The sequence below is a fragment of the Ciconia boyciana genome, chromosome 8 (assembly GCF_034638445.1).
Source record: "Ciconia boyciana chromosome 8, ASM3463844v1, whole genome shotgun sequence".
Lineage (NCBI taxonomy): Eukaryota > Metazoa > Chordata > Aves > Ciconiiformes > Ciconiidae > Ciconia > Ciconia boyciana.
The window spans coordinates 66582899-66600292 of NC_132941.1; the positions used below are offsets into that span (position 1 = coordinate 66582899).

General features: G+C 47.0%; 1 long non-coding RNA gene across 1 annotated transcript in view; it reads right to left on the reverse strand.

Moving 5' to 3' along the window:
* Window positions 1-2436: 2436 nt before the first annotated feature.
* The window catches only part of LOC140656097 (uncharacterized), a 28819-nt gene continuing 13861 nt past the window's right edge, over window positions 2437-17394 (reverse strand). Inside the window, exons 2-5 of the long non-coding RNA XR_012043973.1 lie at window positions 7714-7971; window positions 5397-5535; window positions 4919-5118; window positions 2437-2910 (exon numbers count right to left, since the gene is read on the reverse strand). This is a non-coding gene — a long non-coding RNA (uncharacterized lncRNA). The remainder of the gene's footprint in view (window positions 2911-4918; window positions 5119-5396; window positions 5536-7713; window positions 7972-17394) is intronic.

Below are 17394 nucleotides of genomic sequence, written 5' to 3' on the forward strand. Positions count from 1 at the left end.
GGGATGCAGACCCACAGCCTCCATGGGCAAGCTGTTCCAGTGCCCAAGTGCTCTTAAATACGGCAGAAAAACATTTATTAAGAACTAAAGAATTCTCCTTCGCTCTAATTTAAGACTATCCATTTTCGCTCTGCCCTGAGTGGACATGGATAACAGCTTAATGCTTTGTTCTTTGCAATATGCTTTTACATAATTAAAGACTTCTCATGTCTCTCCTTGGGATTCTTGTCTCTAGCCTGAACAACGCTGGTGCTTGCTTTTTCTCCTCATTAGCATGTACAAGCATTTTCTTGGGAACTGTCTAGAATAATCCTACTCTTCTGCATCACTGCCTGGGTTATTAAGGAAAGTGTGAAAAGGAGAATTATTCTCACAGTATTCCACAAATTCTTGCAGGGTTAAGCCCTCCCCAGGGTAAACGGTCTTATGAGATGCAGAGTAAATACTATGAGGATTAGTCTCAAAATGCTTCTCAACTTTGAAAACTAACATTAGTCCAAATCAGTCATAACCATGCTTGGCTTGGTTAAGTCTCTGGGTTTAAACAAATACTTTCTCATAGGAAATGATTTCTAGGAATGAGTTTTTGTCCAAATGTTCCTTGCTTATGAGAGGAATGAGTTTAGAATTTGAATAAACAGACTTGGTCCCTCTTAGTATAAGATTATATTGTGGTACTGTTACGTACCTGAGAGACTGGGTCTTATGAAACAGTGACTCGGGGGGGACTGGATAAATTATTTAAGTAAAGGAGGAGGATAAAGGAGGAGTTTTCTTCCTGTGCAGTCATCATTTAAGTTAGTGCTTACTTTTTTTCATTAGACAGAAACCCTATGTGGGTAAATACATAGATTATTAAAACAGTCAAGCTTCCAGAAAAGAACCACAATAACTTTTAAACTATTTTGTTCAAAATGCCATTTCTCTTCTGTGTCCAGGAAGCACCTAGAAGTTGACAGTCCCAAAATCTGAACAAGTGCTACCGAGGTATAAACAAATACTAATAATAACTGGCTTCTATACATGGATCATTCAGAGGAAGCACAGCCATCTGTGAAGCTTTCTGGAGACCTGATTTTTTTTGCTGTTGTAAATTAGTTGGGTCTCTTTTAAAGCCATGTCCTTATTCTGAAAAATGCCCAAGTGCGTATGGGGGAGATCTAAGAACAGGAATAATTGGACTTACCTGTTTCATGACCCTAAATTCCTGACATTTATAAACTTGCTTGGTTTCTCTTTAGTTTTTCAAATGCACGGGACTTAAATTGATAGCCACCTAAGGACCTGAAACACTGAACAATAGGGAAGCAGCAACAAAAACACTTGACTTTTAGAGCAGAGATTAATATATGTTCTCCTTAGCTGGAAATTGCCCTTCTGACAAATTTCCTATGGCTATTTCTTTCACTGCTATATTGTCTTTTTCTGAGGATGTAAGAGTCTTTCCTCATTATTCTAAGAATTCTTATAATATATTGATCTGAGCCACTAGGAATAAAAACTTACTTGAATGAATGTCTGTTCCCCCAGCACAGCAGCAAAAAGAAGGTTTTGTCATATAACAAATTGGAGAATAAAGACAATTCTTTAAATTCTGATTTAGCACATCATGCTAAAAGGGTGCTCGGTGTTATCTTCTTTCTATAGAGTCTTCATTTTCTTTCAAAATATTTAGTTCTAGAATATGAAAGGAATGAAAAACTGAACATATGCAAAAGAAAATTACATTAAGTTAAACATAGGTACTATGCATTTATTTGCCTAATTATTATATTGTGTAGTAAAATGTCTAATCAAGTGAACTTCTCTAAATAAAAGCAAAACCACCTCTACAAACATCATAAAGGAGGAAGGCACTGAACCCAGTTCCACTAGAGAGATTGTTTTTACTAATTAGTTGAAATTTAGCATTTCTTCAAGTTTTCCCAGCTGTCCTGGTTTTGGTGGGCATAGAGTTAATTTTCCTCCTAGTAGCTGCTATGGTGCTGTGGTTTGGGTTTAGGATGAGAATAATGTGATACCACACTGATGTTTCAGTTGTTGCTGAGCAGTGCTGACACTGGTCAAGGACTTTTCAGCTTCTCATGCCCTGCCAGCGAGGAGGCTGAGGGGCACAAGCGCTGGGAGGGGACACAGCTGGGACAGCTGACCCCCACTGCCCAAAGGGCTATCCCACACCGTATGGCGTCATGCGCAGTATAGAAACTAGGGGGAAAGCTGGCCGGGGGCCGCTGCTCAGGGACAGGCTTGGTATCGGTCAGTTGGTGGTGAGCAATTGTTTTTCATTTGCATCACTTGTCTTTCTTGGGTTGTATTTCTTTCTCTTTTTGTTGTTTTCCTTTTCATTACTATTATTATTATTATTATTATTATTATTATTATTATTATTATATTTCAATTATTAAATTGTTCTTATCTCAACCCACAAGTGTTCTCACTTTTACCCTTCTGATTCTCTTCCCCATCCCACCGGAGGGATAGTGAGCGAGCGGCTGGGTGGGGCTTGGTTGCTGGCTGGGGTTAAACCATGACACAAGCACACTTTGAAATTCTTTCATTCTTTTCCTTTGGAGGAACTTGAGGCATTGTGCCAGGGGACCTGGGACCTGAGACCTACAGTTCACAGCAGGCGTAAGAGAGTATCAATACATAAAATGATTCTTCTGACTACTTCCAAAATGAAACAAACAGCATGTTATTTTGGATCACCGTTACTCGCAGACCACAGCTGCCTTCCATCTTCTGGGTGTTTTGGCTTGTCCACTGTAACCACCTGCCCAGGACCTTCCTTTTTATCACCTCGGCAAGACCTTTATGTACATGAGTAGTGAACACATACAACTACAGAAACCTCTACCTTTCAAATCCTTCTCAAGATTGAAATTTCTTCCTCTTTTTCAGAAGATAAACCTGAAATAGGAAAGCATGAAGGAATTAACAGTAAAACAAAAGAGAGTTTTGAAAGAGACAACTCCTGAACAACCAGACGGATTGCTCCAGCAAGTCACCTGGGCTACAGCCACTTGACCCCAATTCAAGAATTACGCTGGCTGTACAGCGGATCAAGGCAAAAAAAACCTCTGAAGTTCTCACTATTATACCACAAAGAAATGTCTTCCAGAGTGCAGACCCAGCAGCCAGCTGAACCCATGTGTGCCGGCCCAAAAGCCCAAGACACAAAAATCCCGCTTCTGCTCTGAGATGTAAATGATAGATGAAGCTTTTCTGTCCTGATAAAACTACACATTTTCAAAAATTTGATAGCGTTTCTTCAAGCCTGTTCATAACATACATTTCCTAGATTTCCAGTTAAGCTATTTAATTATTTTTGCTAGTCTCCCGGTTGAAACTTGCAATTTTCCTCAAAATGAGTCGTATAAGGGACCTGATGATATTATTTAACAGTGATGCTTGAACTGACACCATCATTAAAGCTGAGTGTGAGAGTCTGCACTGTAATATTGCCCTAACACCAATGATTTGCAGTCCTGTAATATTCAGTCTCATAAGGTGCTTCCTCATGTTGTCCCATGAGTGAAAATAAGATTAATTTCCCTCCTCCCCAGGAACTGTGAAGACCAATGATTCTTGTTATGCTTTATAAAATGTTGTTAATAGCACTGCAGTTTGCTGTAAGAAAATGACTCATCTGAAGCTGCTGCCTGAGCAGACGCAGAAGACAAAAGTCTCATACCCACATGAGCAGAAAGGGTACATCTCCTTCTGCTACACTGGGGTGAAACTGGCCACTTCTGTAGGTACCAAGGCGGGAATGTGTAAACCAAGAGGAAACCAAGGGGAAGGTGTTGCCTTTGTCCCAGTGATCTGTAAAACACTTGTGCTCTGCACATCTAAGACTGCAAATACCAGAAACTGCATTCCCGAGGAGGCTGGGAGTCTTTTCTAACCTAACCTGCCTCCAGCAAGACTAATACCTGGTGTTTGGGGGGAATGTGCAGATACAGATGGAGAATAACTTAAGAAGAAAACCTTAAAAATCTTGTTTACAATCCTGTTATCCAGAAATGGGTTTCTCACTTGAAACACAGATTTTTCCATTTCTTTTGAAAGTCTTGGGCTTTATTTCTTTTTATTACTTTATTACTGTCTCTGCGACTGAACATTTTTATTGTCCATGTAAACGTCCATCCCATTACTGAAACATGCTGAAGCCTGACCTGTGATATGCCGCGTCTAGGGCTTAAATGAACAGGTACTTTCAGCTTCCCACTGGTTTGCCTGAGTTCCCAGTGCTACTTTTTACCATTCACTTTTCATTTTACAAAAAGGCCTATTGCTTATTAAGCAATACCTTCCTTCTTTTTTTATGTTTACTTTCAGGAAAAAAGGCCCCCAGAAATGCCAGATTGGTCCAGACCTATTAAAAACTGCCAAAACAGTAAGAGTGCGTATGCGTATCAGTCTCAAATCGATACCCAGCTGAGGCAGTCCCAGGGTGGCCCAAGGCATTGACAGTACGCCAGGCATATTGTCAGGTTCAAAGCCTCCCTGTGAACTGAGCTGATTTTCAGCCACCTGGGTTCCCATTTAGATGCAACCAGAGTTGAAAGACCATCTGCATCGCAAGATGCTGGAAATGAAAAGTAGAGTTAGCTAATATGACAGCAGATCTGTAATAGTTTTTGCAACGGACCATGAAGTGCTGGATTATCTTGGGATCAGTTTAACTGGGGCTCCCCAGACGCTGTGCTGACCAGGGAGGTGAGCTGATTTGGGATCAGACCCCAGATTTCATTTTTAATGTCAGTACTATAACTACAGAACAGTTTTGGCCGCTGTACTAGCACTGACAAACATCCTACTCCCCCTAAAATAAAGGGGCTACACGGTGAGTAAGGTACCACCCTGGACGGCATGAACTCAATACAGGAAAGTCTGTCTGAACACAAAACCCCACCTTTTTACTGTGAGGATGGGGCAGGCTGCCCCGGGAGGCTGCGGGGCTCCATCCTGGGAGATGCTCAACCCCCGGAGAGGTCCCTGAGGACCTGCTGGGAGCGGGGTGGGACAGAGACCCCCCAGCAGGGGCACTTAGTCTTACGTGGCTCGGCGTCCCCATTCTAAGACAAATGCATGTAACACTGCAAGTTCGGTATTCTGGAAGAAAAGGAACAAAATCACAGAGGGCTTGAGATGGAGGAAACATTCACATTTTAATTAACTAAAAAGATAGGGCAGTCACACTCCCACTGACACTCTTTTTTCAGATCTTTTATCAGCCAGAGTTAGTCAGCTATTTTTATCCTCAGGATGCACAAGCAACACTGGAGGTGCAAAGTGGATGGGCAAGGATGTATAATTTATATAAACAACAAGAAAAAAAAGTGAGTGCTCAAACCAAGGAGAAAAATATGCTGTGTTCCTCTCACAATTACCTTTTTCACTTTCCTCCCCGTGTGACAGAGGTCTCTGCATCTTCTGTAATAAATAGAAGGTGGGGAAAGAGAAAGATGGAGCTGTCATTTCAGTTGCACTGCTGAACTGGGGATTGCAGGAGGAGGAGAAGGCTCTGCACTGAGAGAGATAAAGTCAAAATGAAGTACAGTCTGGCATCTAGATGAGACATTTTCTTTGTTTGGCCTGGAAAAAAGATCAGGCAGGAAAGGATAAACTGGAAGTCTTGTGATATTTTTTTTGTTAAGTTGATGGAAGAGGTGACAAAAATATTTGTGTGATGTTAAAAACAGGAACCCTGGCAAGCCAGTCTTGACTGACAGCAGATTTTGAGAGATCTCGAAATGATGAAATATAAGAACATTACTGCTTCACAATGGTGCTATATTACATTTTTGCTTTCTACCTGCGGTATTTCGGTCATGTGCCAGAGCTGTTTGTCCATCTCGGCAGTTTGGGACCTCTCTGGAGCCCTGGGCTAATGGCGCATTGCATTGTGCTTGCAACACAGGGAAATGCTGTTTCAGCTCCTCAGACACTTCAGACGCAGTATAAGATAGCCTTATCACTGGACCGTGTCACTCACCACTCGGTGAGTGCCTTATATCACTGTGTGCTAAGGCTTGTGCAAGTACAGGCACGGGAATAGAGGGGAAAGGCTGAGGTTCTGCAGAAGGGCTTTAGCCCCGGTGACCTGACGGAGCCAAAAGCCCCGTGGTTATCCCGAGTTCAGGGTCAAACATTTAGACGCTTCTCCAGAGATTTTCATCAATCGGTCCGGCTTGGCAGAGTTAACTCGGCGTCCACCTGAGACACTCTCCACCTGAGCCTCCCTTCCCATTTTTCAGAATTGTCCAAGGACAGAGGAGGGATGACAAACAGTGGCATCTTGCAGCCGATACGCCGACATGCACCTGCTTTTAATTAGTCTGATGATGGCCCACAGGAAGCAACGGAGAAGAGTGCATTCAGGGTAAGCAGTCTTCTAACTGGTGAGAGACTTCTGCCTTCAAGGAACTGCCAGCAGGAGATGGGTGACTGTTCCCTGGCACGGTGCAAGCCACAAGAGTGCCTCGCGCAAGACGGACTTGAACAGTACTAATGACCATGAACCTGGTTCTGACCGGGAACCACCTTTGCAGCAACGTAAATCCCCTTATTCCAGCTAAGAAATACATCTATTTCTGATTCCTTTCACTGGCCCTGGGAGGCGATTGACCCCCAGCCTGCGCCCGTCACCTATGGGTGTCCTGCAAGTGCTCTGATCAAGCAGAAGGCAATCAGGGATGAGCTCGACTGGGGCTGGACTGGACCCCGTGGGTGCCCCTGGCATCACCGTGGACTGTTGCTTACGTGGTTCAGATTAAGACTCTCAAACTTTATTTGTTTATCTGTTTTCTCTAAGTTCAAACTGTACTACAATTTAAATTAATAATTGAGATTAGGAACTCAAAGATATTGCCTGCAGATATAGTACTATCCTCACTGCTTATTTTTAATAGATTCTGCCTCGTAACAGGTGCACTTGCAAAGCTATTCTTCTTCAAGTTTGCTGAAGCTTTCTCTGTGGATCACAGAAAACTCCACAATCCCTCAGAAACTACAATTACTAATTTTATGGTTTACCTGTGACTCACTTCCAGAGTCTTATACCTAATACTAAAATACTAAACATGAAAGGCTCGTAGCTGAAATTGATTTTTTAAGTTACAAATTACACAAAACATGGTTTTTAATTGGATGTGCAAGAGAACATTTGCAACAACAACTGAAATAAATAGTGTTTAAAAATAACTTTCCTATATAAAGTAATTCCTTTGAAGCAAATAGTCTGAATGTAATAACACGAACTTAGCATTTATATATTTATTTCTTTATTTGTATCACTTTCTAATGTGGAAAAAGGTATAATTTTACTTTGGATCTCATAAAATGGAGGCAGAGAGAGGTTATATGACTTGGTCTGTATCACACAAAGTTAAAAGCAGCCTAGAACTGAGCAGAACTGCATTTGTCCCGCCTGCAAGACTTGTCCTTGCCCTGCCATTAGGCTTTGGCTATTGAAATCGCAGCCCTGCCTTAGTCAATAGAAAGCTGTTACCAAATTGATAAAGCCTGCCTCCGGTTCCTGATGAGAACACAAGCCCCAGATTTCAGATACCACTTTGCAGAAGGTCACAGCAAAGGCTAAAAACAATAATCTGGAGAATAAAAAAGCAGACAACACTGAGTGAATGCGAAAAGAAAGTATGTTATCATTAACAAGATGGGAAAAAAGGTCAATAGATATGAAAGTACCCCGGAGAGGTGGGAACTCCTGCTGTTCGCTGTGAAAACAGCTCTGAAGACACCTGCTCCCTGGTTTTCGCAGAGTACAGGTTAAAGACCCCAGCCGGTGCCTGGCAGGTGGGAAGCGCTGGCTGCGCACAGGGCGGGTGGGCGGATGCTCCCGGGGGTGAGCAGCGGCTGCGGGACCGTGGGCTGCACTGGAATAGTCCCGGCTCAACGCCGTGTTGGTCCCACACGGCAGGGAAGGCACGGGCTTTGGAATAAGAGCTGTAAAAGAAGAAAAACATCTTTTCACAACCAAAACAATTAACAATTGTTAATTAACCATTAAAACTATCAATCTTAAAGATCTGTAAGGTTAAGTGCAATCAATATTTATTTGATTACACTGAGCAGGGTCAGGAGTTTCAGTGCACCAGCATATTTGAGGAATTATCTTAGAAGAAGAAATGGTAAATACTACTCGCTTTGAAACGACGTTCTAAATTGCTGGCTGCATGATGGGGAAGAGGACTGGAAAGGTGCAGGGAAGATGAGTAAAAAGATAACTGCAACCAAATATGGGTTTTAGAAAGAAAGAGAGAAAAAGATACAAAAAAGAGAAAAAGAGAGAGAAAGCAAGGAAGCAAACAAGAAAAGGAAATTAAAATACAAAAGAAAGGAAAAGAAAGTAAGGGGCTCAGAAAAGAAGTTCAGCTTTCAGGCTTATGCCCACCACCTTCCGACAGCCCTGAGCCTTCATCCACCACCCGCCAACCTCGGGCGTAGCTTTTCATTTCAGCCACTCCTCAGTCCTCTGCTCACTTATTCCTCATACCTATTACACAATCCAGAAAAAAAGTTTTGCCAACATATAAACCTTTTTCTTGACTTCCTTGGTTTTAGCTAGTCCCATTTAATTTTGGACATTTCTTTACCATCTTATGGGCGACTTTTTTCCGTCAAAACCAAGAGGACAAATACCCTTCATTCCGCAGGGCGCTCGTGCTGTTGCCGTTGGGTGCTGCTGCACCCTGCCGTGTGCCAGGCTCACTGCACACCCCACCGCCGGCTCCCACCGTCTCTTTCGCTGGGGATTCATCTCGAGGGGGCAACCCACGCTTTCCCTTCTGTGCAGCTCTAATCCCCCAGCTGCAGCCTCCGCTGACCTGTGCCCTCGGCACGCTGCTAACGTATACAGAATTATAACGGCTGTACATCCATGGGTACCGTGCTCCGCTTTGGTCTAATAACGGGCAGATGGACATCTTTGGAAGTAAAGATGTGACCTACTGCCACCTCCTTCTACCAAGGTATAAAGCTACGGTACCAAGGTATAAAGCTCAGCATCCTTAACACAGAGATAACAAACGGCCGGGCACGACAACAGCTCCAAGCCTTTGGTTTGTGTCCCCCTCGTCAGGGATACAAACATATTCAGGACAGGTCTTCCCTGGACGGCCCCGAGGGCTGTGTGTCAGGCTGCAGGACATCGCTGGCAGGGACGTACCTGAGCTGGCTGCGCTCCGCTCTTGTGCCCACATCTTCATGTCTGGCACAACAACCCTCTGGAGCTGTCACATCCGCCCGTGTCACGGCCAACCCATCTTTTACATTCATTACTTGTCATGGTTTAGTTGCCACCCAGTAACTAAGCCCTACCCAGCTGCTCACTCACTCCCCTCCCCAGTGGGACGGGGAGAGAATCGGAAGGGTAAGAGTGAGAAAACTCATGGGTTGAGATAAAGACAGTTTAATAATTGAAATAAAATCTAATAATAATAAATTGTAATGAAAAGGGAAAAAATGAGAGAGAGAGAAACAAAACTCAGGGGGGAAAAAAACACATAAGTGATGCAACTGCTCACCACCCACCAACCGATGCCCAGCCCGTCCCCGAGCAGCGATCACTGCCCCCCGGCCAACTCCCCCCAGCTTATATACTGGGCATGACGCCATATGGTATGGAATAGCCCTGTGGCCAGTTTGGGTCAGCTGTCCTGGCTGTGCCCCCTCCCAGCTTCTTGTGCACCCGGCAGAGCAGGGGAAGCTGAAAAGTCCTTGACCAGTGTCAGCACTGCTCAGCAACAACTGAAACATCAGCGTGTTATCAGCATTATTCTCATCCTAAATCCAAACCACAGCACTATAGCAGCTACTGGGAGGAAAATTAACCCTATCCCAGCCAAAACCAGGACAGTGTGCACCCCTTATTCTACAGCATCTACATCATGCCCAGGTCCTATACTTTCCAATACCTTCCAATTAATCTCCACCACTTTCCAATACCTTCCAATTAATCACCACCACTTTCCCTGTCCTCTGATACATACACACAGATATCATTCCCTTGGTCTATGGGCCATCCCTCTAAAATGTCCGTTGAGTTCATTTAGTCCATGACTTTGGGTTCCATCTGCCATAACAGTCCTTCAGGGCAGGAGAGAGGCTGTGTGGTGGTGGACTGTTGCACGCTGAAGCCAGTTCTGGTTCCATCACCGCTGCACTTTGCTCGGTTTCATCAAAGTTCATTCTTCATTAATCTGGGTGATTCTTACTGTAATACCGTTGATAAGGCATATAGCCACCATAAAAGTGATGACATACAGCGTTATACAGCAATTAACATCACACAATTCAGTTCATCGGCTATTTTCACCCAAAATCAAATCCCCTTGAGGTACACATCGGACTTCCCCATCCTCCTGCATCCCTTGCCAAGTGCACCCAAGGTCCTTGAGCAAAAGCAATTCCATGGATGGGTATTCCTTTGCCTGAGGCAGGAGTAACCCAGACTGTCTTCCCCAGCTTGTTTTTTATGTGCACTACAGGGACTTTGTCCCCTTCCACAGTACGTAAAAGGTTTGATTGGGCAGGGCCAGCTCGACTGACAGGTCCCCTAGTGTTGACTAACCAGGTGGCCTTTGCTAAACGTGTATCCCAGTGTTTGAATGTCCCACCACCCATTGCTCGCAGTGTCGTCTTTAACAGCCCATTGTATCGTTCGATTTTCCCGGAGGCGGGTGCATGACAGGGGATGAGATATACCCGCTCAATGCCGTGCTCTTTGGCCCCGGTGTCTATGAGGTTGTTTCAGAAATGGGTCCCGTTGCCTGACTCAATTCTTTCTGGGGTGCCGTGTCGCCACAGGACTTGCTTTTCAAGGCCCAGGATGGTGTTCCGGGCGGTGGCATGGGGCATGGGAAACGTTCCCAGCCATCCGGTGGTTGCTTCCACCATTGTAAGCACATGGCGCTTGCCTTGGCGGGTTTGTGGGAGTGGGATATAATCGATCTGCCAGGCCTCCCCACATTTATATTTCAGCCATCGCCCCCCATACCACAGAGGCTTTAACCACTTGGCTTGTTGGATTGCAGCGCATGTTTCACATTCATGGATAACCCGTGCAGTAGTGTCCATGGGCAAGTCCACCCCTCGATCACGAGCCCATCTATATGTTGCATCTCTTCCTTGATGGCCTGAGGTGTCATGGGCCCACCGAGCTATAAATAATTCACCCTTATGTTCCCAGTCCAGATCCACCTGAGCCACTTCAATCTCAGCAGCCTGATCCACCTGCTGGGTGTTTTGATGTTCTCCAGTGGCCCGACCCTTGGGTACGTGAGCATCCACGTGACGTGCTTTACAACCACGTTCTCTACCCGGGCAGCAATATCTTGCCACAATGCGGCAGCCCAGATGGGTTTGCCTCTGCGCTGCCAGTTGCTCTGCTTCCATTGCCGTAACCACCCTCACGGGGCATCTGCCACCACCCATGAGTCAGGACAGAGACAGAGCACTGGCCACTTTTCTCGGTCAGCAATGTCTAAAGCCAGCTGGATGGCTTTCACCTCTGCAAACCGACTCGATTCCCCTTCTCCTTCAGCAGCTTCTGCGACTTGCCGTATAGGACTCCATACAGCAGCTTTCCACCTCTGCTGCTCTCCCATACTACGACAGGACTCATCAGTGACCAGGGCGTGTTGCTTCTCATTTTATGGCAGTTTATTGTACAGTGGGGCCTCCTCAGCACGCGTCACCTCCTCCTCTGGTGATATTCCCAAATCTTTGCCTTCTGGCCAGTCCATGATCGCTTCCAAGATTCCTGGGCGATCGGGGTTTCCTATCCGAGCCCGTTGTGTGATCAGTGCGACCCACTTACTCCACGTAGCATCAGTTGCATGGTGTGTAGAGGGGACCCTCCCTCTGAACACCCAGCCCAGCACCGGCAGTCGGGGTGCCAGCAGGGGCTGCGCTTCAGCACCAACCCCTTCCGAAGCAGCTCGAACCCCTTCAAATGCTGCCAGTGTCTCTTTCTCAGTTGGAGTCTAGCGGGCCTGGGACCCTCTGTATCCCCGACTCCAAAACCCTGAGGGTCGACCTCGCGTCTCCCCTGGTGCTTTCTGCCAGAGGCTCCAGGTAGGGCCGTTCTCCCCGGCTGCGGTGTACAGCACATTCTTTACATCTTGCCCTGCCCGGACTGGCCCAAGGGCTACTGCGTGAACTATCTCCCGTTCAATGTGTTCAAAGGCTTGTCGTTGCTCAGGGCCCCATGTGAAATCGTTCTTCTTCCGGGTCACTCGATAGAGAGGGCTTACGATCAGACTGTAATTTGGAATATGCATTCTCCAAAAACCCACAACGCCTAAGAAAGCTTGTGTTTCCTTTTTGCTCGTTGGTGGAGACACGGCTGTTATTTTGTTGATCGCATCCATGGGGATCTGACGACGTCCCTCTTGCCATTTTATTCCTAAAAACTGGATCTCCTGTGCAGGTCCCTTGACCTTACTTTGTTTTATGGCAAAACCGGCTTTCAGAAGGACTTGGACTCTTTTCTTCCCCTTCTCAAAAGCTTCTTCTGCTGTGTTGCCCCACACGATGATGTCATCAATGTATTGCAGATGTTCTGGAGCATCACCCTGTTCCAGTGCCGTCTGGATGAGTCCATGGCAAATGGTGGGGCTGTGTTTCCACCCCTGGGGCAGCCGATTGCAGGTGTACCGGACGCCCCTCCAAGTGAAAGCAAACTGTGGCCTGCACTCTGCTGCCAAAGGGACTGAGAAAACGCATTAGCGATATCAGTTGTGCCATACCCCTCGGCTGCCTTTGACTCCAGTTCGTACTGAAGTTCCGGCATGTCGGGCACGGCAGCGGTGGCATGACTTCATTCAGGCCACGATAGTCTCCTGTCAGTCTCCGCTCTCCGTAGGCTTTTGCACTGGCCATATGGGACTGTTAAAGGGTGAGCGAGTCTTGCTGATCACTCCTCGGCTCTCCAGTCCACGAATCAGCTCATGGATGGCAATCAGGGAGTCTCGGTTGGTGCGATATTGCCGCCGGTGCACTCTTGTGGTAGCGATTGGCACCCGTTGTTCTTCGACCCTCAACAACCCCACAGCAGAAGGGTCCTCCGAGAGACCGGGCAGGGTGGACAGCTGTTTCATTTCCTCCGTCTCCAGGGCAGCTGTACCAAAAGCCCACCGGTACCCTCTTGGGTCCTTGAAATACCCTCTCCTGAGGCAGTCTATGCCAAGGATGCACGGAGCCTCTGGGCCAGTCACAACGGGGGGCTTCTGCCACTCATTCCCAGCTCGGCTCACTTCGGCCTCCAATGCAGTCAGCTGTTGGGATCCCCCTGTCACTCCAGAAATACAGACGGGTTCTGCCCCTGTGTGGCTTGATGGCATTAGGGTACACTGTGTCTTCTACAGCCTTATACTCCGGTGGGTCTGATGTGCCGCCATCAAATCCACACAGTCCAGTAAACCCGGTTGTCCCTTTCCTCCACCTGGCTGGAGGCAGGGCCCCTCTAGTTCTGGTCATAGTATTCTTTACTCCCTTCTTGTAAATGCAAATCAAAAGTCCCTTTATCAAGATTGGAAGTAAGATCAGCCCTTCTGCTCTGTCTGGGGAACTGCTCACTGGAAACCGGAGCAGCAATTTTCCTGGAAGAACGCCCTTGTGTGATTGTTTTTCCTTGCAACTCACGTACCCGTGACTCCAGTGTCAAGGTAGATTTTCCATCCCACTTCCTCACGTCCTCTCCACGGTCACGCAGGTAAAACCACAGGGTGCCCCATGGTGTGTGCCCTCCGTATCCTCTCTCTTGAGCGGAGGGATGCTTACCCCTACTGGATGAGATACTGGCGCGTACAGGTGGGAGCAGGACGTATCCTCTTTGAATTGCTGGAACTCCTGGGACAGTTTTTCAAACAGTTTTTCCACAGCCGAGACGCAGGCCCATAGGGAGGAAGAGAGACTTTCTTCGTATTGCTGGAGTTGGCCAGCCAATTCATCCACCATTTGCTCCTCTCCATCTTTCCTCATCTCTCTTCATCGTCGGTCAGTATTGCCAATGAGTTGGCACACGACGCTGGTGCGCTCCACACCACCTTCTGCCACGTGGGTCATGTGCACCGGACTTCATCGGGATCTTTGGATAACTGCTCGTTGTTCAGGTCACCGTAATCACCTCCAGCACGGCTGCTTCCCTCAGGTACTGGATACCTCTCTCCATGGTGGTCCATTTGCCTGGGCGATATATAACATCTTCCTTGAAGGGTACCTTTCCTTCACGCCTGACAGAAGCCGCCTCCGGAGGCTGAGGGCTGGTGCCCCTTTTCCAATCGCTTTGTCAGTGCCCCCTTCCCTAGAAAGGGATCCCAGCTGCTTGGCTTCCTTACCCTCTAGCTCCAGGCTACTGGCCCCGCTGTCCCAGCATGGGAGCAGCCAGGTGACAATGTGCTCGCCTGGACGACGGCTGAAATCTTTTCGCATGTTCACAGCTCACTCAGGGACAGGGATCGGGTGGTTACCATCTCATTTATGGGTTCTGCCTCTTCCTCCTTCTGTTCTCGTGATGGCCCTGGTTCATCTTCATCCCTTACTAAACGAGCTGATTTTCTTGTGTATTTATCCTCGTGTATAGGGGTGACTGGTACCAGCACGGGCTGGTTCCTTGGTTCAGCCGCAGCGCCCGTCGCCGGGGTTGGAGTGGCCGCAGTGCCTGTCGTTTTGTCATCAGATCCAGAGACCTCCTCTTCCCCTTGAGGGTACTGAATAGTGTTGAGCAGGGCTCGGTGGGCATGGGCCAGGCCCCAGAATGTTGCAGTGATTTGTTTCTCTCTGGAGTTGCCAGGGTGACAGCATACTTTTTCCAAACACTTCACTAGTTTTTCAGGATTCTGCACGTGTTCAGGGGTGAAGTTCCAAAGCACTGGAGGTGCCCACTGTCCTAGGTACTTGCCCATGCTGTCCCACACTCATAACTATGCAGCCTTGGGGCAGATCTCTGTATGATATTCTTAAATTGCTTATTAACCTTAGGCAAAACCAAAACAATATTCCCAAGCAATACCAATAGAAGTATCTTAACTACCCAAGGATGTTCAAGATACTGAAAAGTTATTGTAATGAAGGAGGAAACATCACAGAAGAAGGCAGCGAAGGTGCCATTCTGTATTTCCTCCATAAAAAATCTCTCAGAAGAAGCAGTATAATTGCTAATTGTCTCCATGAGGTGGTACCCGACGTACAGTCATGGCTTCAGTAAAAAAAACAAATACCAGATTAAGCTCAAGGACAGTGTTTTAATAACAAATGTCCCAGGCAAAATGTCGCTAATCACTGCAGAGCACAGCAAACTGCAAAAACCAACACCAATCTTTAACATGTACAGCAAAAAAATGAGCATGGCGCAGATCAGATAAACTAATAGCAAGAACAGATAAATCAATATTGTGACCCACAACTGTTAACAGATACAAATTCTTGAATACGCTCTGGTTAATCTGTTGTTATCTCAAACCCTTCGAGCCCCACATTGGGTGCCAAAAAGGACTGTCGTGGCTTAACCCCGGCCGGCAACTCACCCCACCCAGCCGCTCACTCACTCCCCTGGGTGGGATGGGGACAGAATCGGAAGGGTAAGAGTGAGAACACTCGTGGGTTGAGATAAAGACAGGTTAATAATGGAAATAAAATCTAATAATAATAATAAATTGTAATGAAAGTGAAAACAATGAGAGAGACAGAAACAAAACTCAGGGGAAAGAAAAAAAAACCACAAATGATGCAACTGCTCACCACCCGCCAACCGATGCCCATCCCATCCCCAAGCAGCGATCACTGCCCCCCCGGCCAACTCCCCCAGTTTCTATACTGGGCATGACGCCATATGGTATGGAATAGCCCTTGGGCAGTGGGGGTCAGCTGTCCTGGCTGTGCCCCCTCCCAGCTTCTTGTGCACCCGGCAGAGCAGGGGGAGCTGAAAAGTCCTTGCCCAGTGTCAGCACTGCTCAGCAACAACTGAAACATCAGTGTGTTATCAACGTTATTCTCATCCTAAATCCAAACCACAGCACTATAGCAGCTACTAGGAAGAAAATTAACTCTACCCCCGCCAAAACCAGGGCATAGTCTATTAATTACTTGCTGGAAGGAGAGAAATCCACTGGAGACACTGATCTTACCAAAATGAGAGTCTTTTTAATTTATCCTTTCTGCACTTTACTTTTCCTACACTTCTGCTGGCACCGTTGCTGTTCTTCCTACGGGCGGGCAACAGCATTTCTAACGGCATAGTTTTTCTATGCGAGGCAGTCACCATGCAACAAGGATTCTCTGTATTTAAAGCAGCCAACCTGAAATGTGAGAGATCCACGACCTGGGCAGGTCCCCAGCCCTTCTCTCCCCGTGGAAGGCTCGTACAGCATTCTGAGGATGTTCAAGTGAAAAAGGCAGAGGTTTGGCCAGGATTTGCCACTCTTTTTCCACCCCACACTGCAATGGCGGGGACCTGGTAGCTGCACAGCCCAGGGACAGCCTCGGCACCGACGGCCACTGTTGGGGTTTGCCCTGGGGAGAACGGCGAGTGTCTGGCAGCCGTCGCTCTCCGGTGTGGACGTGTCCATACCCGTGCACTCTGCTGAAGGCTGCCTGTCGCCAGCGGGAAAGTCAGCTGCTGCAGAAACCAGGTGTTCCCAAAGTAGGAGTCTTTAAGACAAACTGACTTGTGTACTTTAACCCATGACAAATAATCCATTCCTGAGGCTAATGATGCAAAGCTCCTCAGAGAAGGAAAATTCACATTTCTTCCAAATCTGAACTTTGTTACACAGTGCCATCAGAAAAGGTATAATTAAAGTGCTTACATGCTTTCACCCTGGTTGTAAAGCAGCAGAGGTTTCAAATGCCAACTAAAACTGTGCCTGGAGCCTGGAGACCAGCCAAGCTGCCCCAGAGTAATTGGGAGACTGGAAGCGATGCTTAACTAAAGGACTTCTCAATTTCATGTGCTCCTGTTCATTTCCCACAGTGGCTCAGAGAGGGCACTGGCAGCCCTAAAATGCCTGTGAGGCAATGTCCTGCTGTCAACCGAGAAAATCCAGTGTCTAAAATGTCACTTTGCCCAGACTCCGAGTCCTGCTGCTCTCCATCGAGAAAAGCTCACGTTTGCTGCAGCTCCCCGGTAAGGTCCTGCACACTCTGGAGCAGCAAAACCGGACCAGTAACACAGTTTTACTGAAAGGATCCCAAGTCAGACCTTGCTACTCGTGGCTACGCTGCTTACAGCACCTAAAGAGCTCGGATACAGCTCCTCCTGCTATGCCCCACCGCATGGCAGGCTTGTGTCCACGCCTGACGACTTCTTGATGAATGGCAGCCGCCACAGACACACTGTTTGAGACATTTCTCCTGGTTTTCGAACCG